Genomic DNA, 7,590 nt, shown 5'->3' on the forward strand with positions numbered 1-7,590 from the left:
ATTGTTTGTATATTGGTTATGTTGTCTAAAAGAAAAGCCTAAGTAAGCTTCATATGAAAGGAGTCTATGTGAACTTTCTATATGATATGTAAGAAGTCTAAGTACACTTCACTATGTATATGTAAAAAATTTAAATTTTCCGTGTTTTTGGCATATGACATGTAATGACGAATGCTAAGGGCTTGTGTAAGTCCTCTTTGAGGACGCCGACACTGGTTACGTCTAGGGGGTGCTCCCCGGATGTGGTACAAGGGTTTTACGTCTAGGGGGTGCTCTCCGAATGTGACACAAGGGTTTTCTGAGTTTTCTCATTGAAAGATAAACTAGCTCACTAATCTGAAGATATAGCTAAATAGAAATGAATTTTTCTATTTGATTTTGGGATTAGTGAATCAAATAAGTTGACTTTTGTGTAGACAAGGTCTTTTGATACTTATGATTTTTTATTGGGACAAAGTTCCAATCTCCGCACAAGAGTTGGAAAAATATTATTTCTCGTATACGGGGATCGAGCCTGGAAAGGTTGCCTACTTATCCCAAAGAGGAGAATTCAGTTGCTACATCATTGGACTAGCTTGAATCTCTTTTTTCATTTGAGATGCAAAACTTACACTTTAATAAGAGAGAGTAAGATTTATTACTTGAAAGTGAAACTCAATTTGTTGGGAACTAAAGACTAAATAAGTATTTAGACGCACTATCAATGGTGACTTGATATTTATGCTTATGGGGTTATAGAAAATTTTCAAAAAGAATAGGCTATGACATCGTCACAAAAAATCAATATATTCACCCAAATAGTTATAACACATGAACAATTATTTCGCAGTTTAAATAGATATGTGAACCGTTTGGCCAAGGGTAGACCTAACAATTTGAAAGATATATACACCATTTGAAATAATTCATTGCCTCAAACCCAAATTTATACATACTTTTTAAATAATAATGAATAGGCTTACATAATAGGGGGGAAAAGATACAAAATCTCACTCCCATACAGGAGTACGATCCTAAACTATACTTTCCTGGAAAGTCCTTCGTCCTTTATTTCTTGTCATCTCCAAATAGTATCTTAGATCTTTATTCTACTTGAACAAACTATTAAACTCCCAACCCCAAGAAATAATAATTTTTCGAACGGCGTATGTATCTTTCAAATTCAAACATGCAAGTATAATCATCCATTTAGGTTGTGAGCCATTTTGACCTTAGGTGGTCTTTCTTACGCGCCCAATACACCTTAGGTGTTGGGTCATCTTAGTTAATTGTGTTAATATGAGGGATTTGGGCGTCAATTTATATTAGTTAACTAAGAGTAGACTATATTTGAAGTGGACCGGTGACCCAAGAGGGCAACTTGGGCAGGGGTAGTTAGCAACCGTTGACCATCTAGTGGAAAACTACATTTGCCAGGCTACCATGAGAAATAGTTTGGTTAAGAAAGGACGACGACCTACATAATCATCCTTTATGTTACATAAAAAAAGTTGTTTGACGAAATATATGATATACATGCAATTATTATTAATATCACAATTTAAAATATAAGAGATATACATATGGCAAAACAATTCAACATAGATTAACAAATTGTCAAGAAAGGGTCAAGTCATTATTGTTAGATCTAAATTAAGTCCCCGGCAGAGTCCCCATTCTATTTACATCCCTTCACTACAAGTTGGTCATAATACGACCTTAAATGGTCAAAGTGCTTTCAAATCCACTTTAAGTGTCAATTTTTGTACTTTGAAACCTTTTGGAAGCTCTACATGCAGATAAATGCACATATATTCATAATTTAACGCCATAACATCTGCTGTTTATTTTAATCCCTTCATTGCATTCATAACTTCCTCTTGATGCTTTGCCCAACCTTTCCTTTTATGACCTTTCACTGTTTTTTCTTTCTTTTCATAATGACCGGGTTCAAAATGTGTCGTAAAAAGTGAGTACGATTCCTGCGATATTGGAAGATGAAATGCGAATTTAAGAGGTATGGATTGATATTAGGTGTGCCTTGAACAATTTGAGTAGAAATTTGATATATCTAAGGAAACTTCAAGTGATTGTTGGTATTTGAATTTTGAGGAGTAGGTAACTTTTTATGGGAGAAGCTAACATTATATGGGTTAGGGGTAGTTAAGCTGATAGTGGGAGGTTAGAAATTTTGTGGTGGTTATATCTGAAGTAGGAAAATTATGTGGAGTCCTCTCCTTGTCTAGAGTAGTAGTGTTGACAACGATATCCAATTCGTCAAATCCCAAGTCTTATTCATTTTAACCCTCATTTCAACAATTTGTTTGAACAGTTATGCAATCAATTTGTCCTGTTCAGCAATGATAGGGTTATTCATTATAATTTTGATCAAATCTAACATTTCAACCACTTTTTATTTGTCTTTTGACAAATTTTTTGTAAAAGGAAACTTTGGGATCTTTAGACCTTGTGAAGTATGGATATTCTGCCATTTTTCCAATACATATCAAATTTTAGTACCTAACAAAGAAAAATAACTCAAAAGATAAATGTGTTAGTCTACGTAGATGATAAATAATACAAAATATCACACACATATCTGCAAACACGTAGGAGTTACTTCACTTGAAGATAAAACTAGCCCACATGTATAGAAAGCTGACTAAATAGACAGGAATTTATCTATTTGCTCTTGAGCTTAGAGAATCAGGAATGTTGGCTTACGTTAATACAATGTATTTTAGTATCTTTCCTTGATATAATTTTGATTTTCGATCGAGATAAAATTCCAATCTCCTTGCAAAAGTTGGAAAAATAGAATTTCTCAAATATGGGGACCAAGCCTTGAAAGGTTGTCCACGTATATCACAAAAGAGAATTTCGGTCCTACTAGATTAACTAACTTAAATCTTTTTCGATTTGAGATGGAGAGTCCTTTTATTATATGAGAGAGTAATATTTAAAATTTGACAGTGAAGCTCGAATTTTGTTGTGAAACTAAAGACTCAAGGGGTGCTTGGACGTACTTTTGATAGTGACTTTGATATTTGTGCTTAAGAGGTTCTAGAAAAATAATTCCAAAAGAGTAGTCTAGAACATCTTTAAATAAAGTAACATATTCACACAAACAATTATAACACATAAAAAATTATTGTTCATTTTTAAAAAAGTATGTGACCCTTTTGTGAAGGGTAGGCCTAACGATTTAAAAGATGTATAACGTCGTTTGGAACATTCAATTGCCCCCAAACTCAAATTTATACAAATCTTATTAATAAAGTTCAATCGGGATACATAATAGAGAAAAAGGGATACAAGTAATCAGTCCCACATGAAAAACTTCATGTAACTAAAGTAAGCTAATCAAAATAAACTCTCAACTTTGTTGGAAAATTGTTTGCCCAATGACGTATATATCCTTTAAATTTAAATGCAATACGTATGATCGTCCATTTCAGTTGTGGGTCATTTTGAACTCAAGGTGGTATCTCTAATGGGTCCAGTATACCTTGGGTGTTGGATCATCTTAGACCAATGCACTAATTTTTGGGATTGAGCTTTGCTCTACACTACTTTGAATAAGAGTGAGTTTTATTTGAGATGGATTAGTGACCCAACTTGGGCTGAGACAATTAGCGATTGTTGACCATGTAGTAGCCAACTACATTTGCCAGGCTACCACAAGAATAGTTTGGTTGATTGTGACCCACATAATCGTTTAAGCAATAAATAATAAAGATGTTGTTTGACGGCATTGTCTGCCATGAAATGCAACAATTTATGATTTACAAAAATTGAAACAATTAAAATATTATACTAATAGCCTAACCAATTAATTTTATGGTTAGAACTCATTACAAATCCCAACAGAGTCGACATTCTGTTTTATTTAAAAAGAAATATTGTCTGAAGGGTTGATTAGTGTCTTTACATAATTCTTTAAGGAAAAATAACAGAGCTATTTTTAGAAAGATGTAAAATAAAAAATAAATTGAAAATAATATAAGGGGATTCGGGAGTTCATATTAACGTCTTAGGAAGAGCTTGTAATAACCTAAAATGTACGCTAACATGCGGTTATCCTATAATCAAAATGTTTACCTAATTATTTTTTTAAAAGAAAGAAACATGCTTGACTAATTAAGAAGAGAACAATTAAAAAATAGAAGAATATCGATAATAAATGGGAAATGATAACAATTAAACTAATATAGAAGAATATAGATAATAAATGGAGAGAGATTGAGCCCAAGTCTGATTTGATGTCCACATTGGTTAGTACTTGGACATGATTTCTGATTTGATGTCCATCTTGGACATGATTTCTGCCTTTTGGGTCAAAGGCTTAATACTTGGTAGATGTGCTAGACTAACATAAGAAAACTGATTTTTTTTCTTTGGGCCTTTGGCCCAATTTCGACATGTCCTAAGCTAAGATAATAATCAAAATAAGGCCCAAATAGAAAAATACTATTTGCTGGAATTTGGAGCATTAGGCCCTATATTTGTTGATGGATACAACGTATACAACCATTGTATATCAGTGCGTATACTATTGTATACTGCATGTATAAAGCCCTTCTTGGACTTTTGAACACATGTATATGAACTTTTGAGGTCATGTTCTTCGATTTAATTAGATGGCTGTCTCAATACAACTCAAGATTATGCAAGGGTGGAGTCCAAAATCGACTTGAGTTGGTATCACATTCAACAAAACAAGTACATGTATTAGAACTCAAGCAAAAATGTGAACTTAAAGAAGAGGATTGTTGAGTTTCGTATGGCTACAATCATTATTTATAAGATAAGTAAATAAGAATAAGGCAAGTTAAACTATTGTATTATACATTTCAACTTTTTTAAAACAAACAGACTCTAACTTTAAACCAAAATGAAGCATCAGTGAAGATGAACAAAAAAAATGCCACAAAAGCAACATGGAAGACAAAAGTTAAAATAACTATAATACACCACTTAATATTTTATTAACAGTATATAATTACAAATATAGTTTTAAAATTACGATCATAACAAATTAATTAATTTCAATTAAAATTAACTATGCAGTTCCTGAATTTTCTCTCTCTATCGTTATAGGAATCCATGCTTAAATTTATGGATGATAATTTAATTACAAACAATACTTTGATTGCCTTTGATAAATATTTTATTTTATTTTATTTTTGTTTGATGTAATATAGATAAGGTAAAAGTAAAATATTCTAGTCTTTCCATCATTGTTTCTTATTTTTACACGTTAATGGTATGTGTGTGTGTGTGTTACAATATAGGTAAGGTAAAAGCAAAAACTTTTACTCTTTTCAATATTCTCCTTCCCTAGTTAGTCACGCTTCTAGTATTCTTCCTTCTCTCTTGTTCTTTGTTTCTTCTATTTTTCCATATCTTTTGTTTGGTCATTCTTGCTCGATTGTTAACTTCTTTATGTTGTTCTTCTTAATCTTTTTAGTTTTTTATAGTCTTCGATGAATAGGACATCGCAGAAATCTCCAAGGATTAACAAATCAGTTTTTGTTATTGATAAGCTTCCATCATATGTTCTAGACCGCCATTTGAGTTGAACGTGTTCACTCAAACTGCAGTTAATAATGGCGAAAGAGATGATGATAAAATAGATAAAAAAAATGAATTTGTTCTCATGAATTCCTCATCAAACAACAAGTTTCAACATAAATTTGGTTTGATTCTAAATCAAAGCAAGAAGGGTAAAGAAAAAATGAATTTATTCTCACCAATTCCTCATCAAACATCAAGATTCAACTTTATCCACACATGTTACACATGAGGGATATTTGAAAAGAAATCAGAATTGCATCTCTTTTGCTCTAATAAACATGGACATTCATATCGTTATGAATCTTCATTGGTGAAGATAGACCATTCACAATAAATTTCAGTTCGAAATAAAATATGTTCGTGTCCACACTCAATTGGGAAGATATCGAGTTAATTAAGCCTTCGTATTTGATGTTTGCATCATTCTCACTACTTCTATATTGTAATCCACGTAATTAGTTGTATAAATTTACAAATGATCAATCAACTTCATAAATTAGCAGAATGCATTTCCTACATAAATTAAATTATACAGTTTGGAAGTTAATTTTGTAATTGATGGTATACAAACGTTTTTTGTTCGTAAGTATTTGTCAGACCAACATTTGCACCAAAAACAAAACCATATTATACATTAGAGATGTATTATGGTGTTTATATAATCATTATTAATAGTATCAATTACACCCAAAAATTAGCCAACTCAATATTTTTTTAAACATGTTATAGATACCAATTCAGGCAAATTAATACACCATTAAATGTACCAACTACCAATATATTTACAGAATTGCATGCAGACATCGAAACGGCTGATTAAATCTGTTTTAGTGGCTGAAAATACATTTTCACCAAATCACTTACCAAATCAGGTACGGTACAGTTGGTAACTATCACTTAGACACTTACCAAATCACTTACCAAATTACATAGAAAAACATAAATACACCAAATCACACACCAAGAACATACCAAGTCGAACACCAAAACACTTGCTAAATCATGTAGAGGTTTTAACTAAACTAAGCCATTATATAAAGTCATTGACCAAAATAATATGTTTTTAAATTTTACAAAACTAGTATAAACGTATTCCACAGTAACGTTTTAGGATATATTTTATTTTTTAAAAGTTGATGACGTCAGATTAATATACGTTACTCACAATAACATTTTACTCCAAAAACGTTACTCACAGTAACGTTTTAGGAGTAGAACGTTACTGAAAATAACGTTTAAAAAGTAAAACGTTACTTACAGTAACGTATATCAACCTAATGCTGTTAGTTTTTAAAAAATAAAATATACCCTAAAACGTTACTATAAAATACGTTTATACTAGTTTTGTAAAATTTTAGAAAAATATATTACTTTAATAAATTATTTTATATAATAACTTAGTTTGGTTAAAAATTCAATCACGTACCACAATTCACACTATCATATTATCAATTACACCATATAATTTACACCAAATCACATACCACAATTTCATTGTTTTTTCAGCCTAACAAACAGTACATAATAAATTTGATATGAAATTTGGTGTTTATAAAAAAAATATAATACACAGGATCAGTTAAATAAAATCATCTAAACTATCTTTAAGCATTATGACCAACATAATAATTCTTTAATTCTGATAGTTATACTATGTACACAAATATATTTTTGATATTAGTTTCTACACATGGTAAAAAAATTACTAATCACACCAAATCACATGCCATACACATTTGAGAATTAAGGCATAAAATTTGTTATCACACACCAATCAGACAAACAAATACACCAATACACGTATACAACAATAAAAATAACTTTTAGTGGTATTAAATATTGACATTAATAAAGAGTGTTAAAGTCTTTACTGACATTAGTTAAGTGCCATTAGAACTAATGTCGCTAAAAACTTTAGGGACATATACAAAAATTGTCAATTACGGTTAAAAATATATATTTAGCAGCAATTAAGAATTAATTGCCGCTAATGATCATTTTTGTTGTAATAGTACTATAATTTTAAATTAATTT

Source organism: Solanum lycopersicum, chromosome 7, assembly GCF_036512215.1.
Source record: "Solanum lycopersicum chromosome 7, SLM_r2.1".
NCBI lineage: Eukaryota > Viridiplantae > Streptophyta > Magnoliopsida > Solanales > Solanaceae > Solanum > Solanum lycopersicum.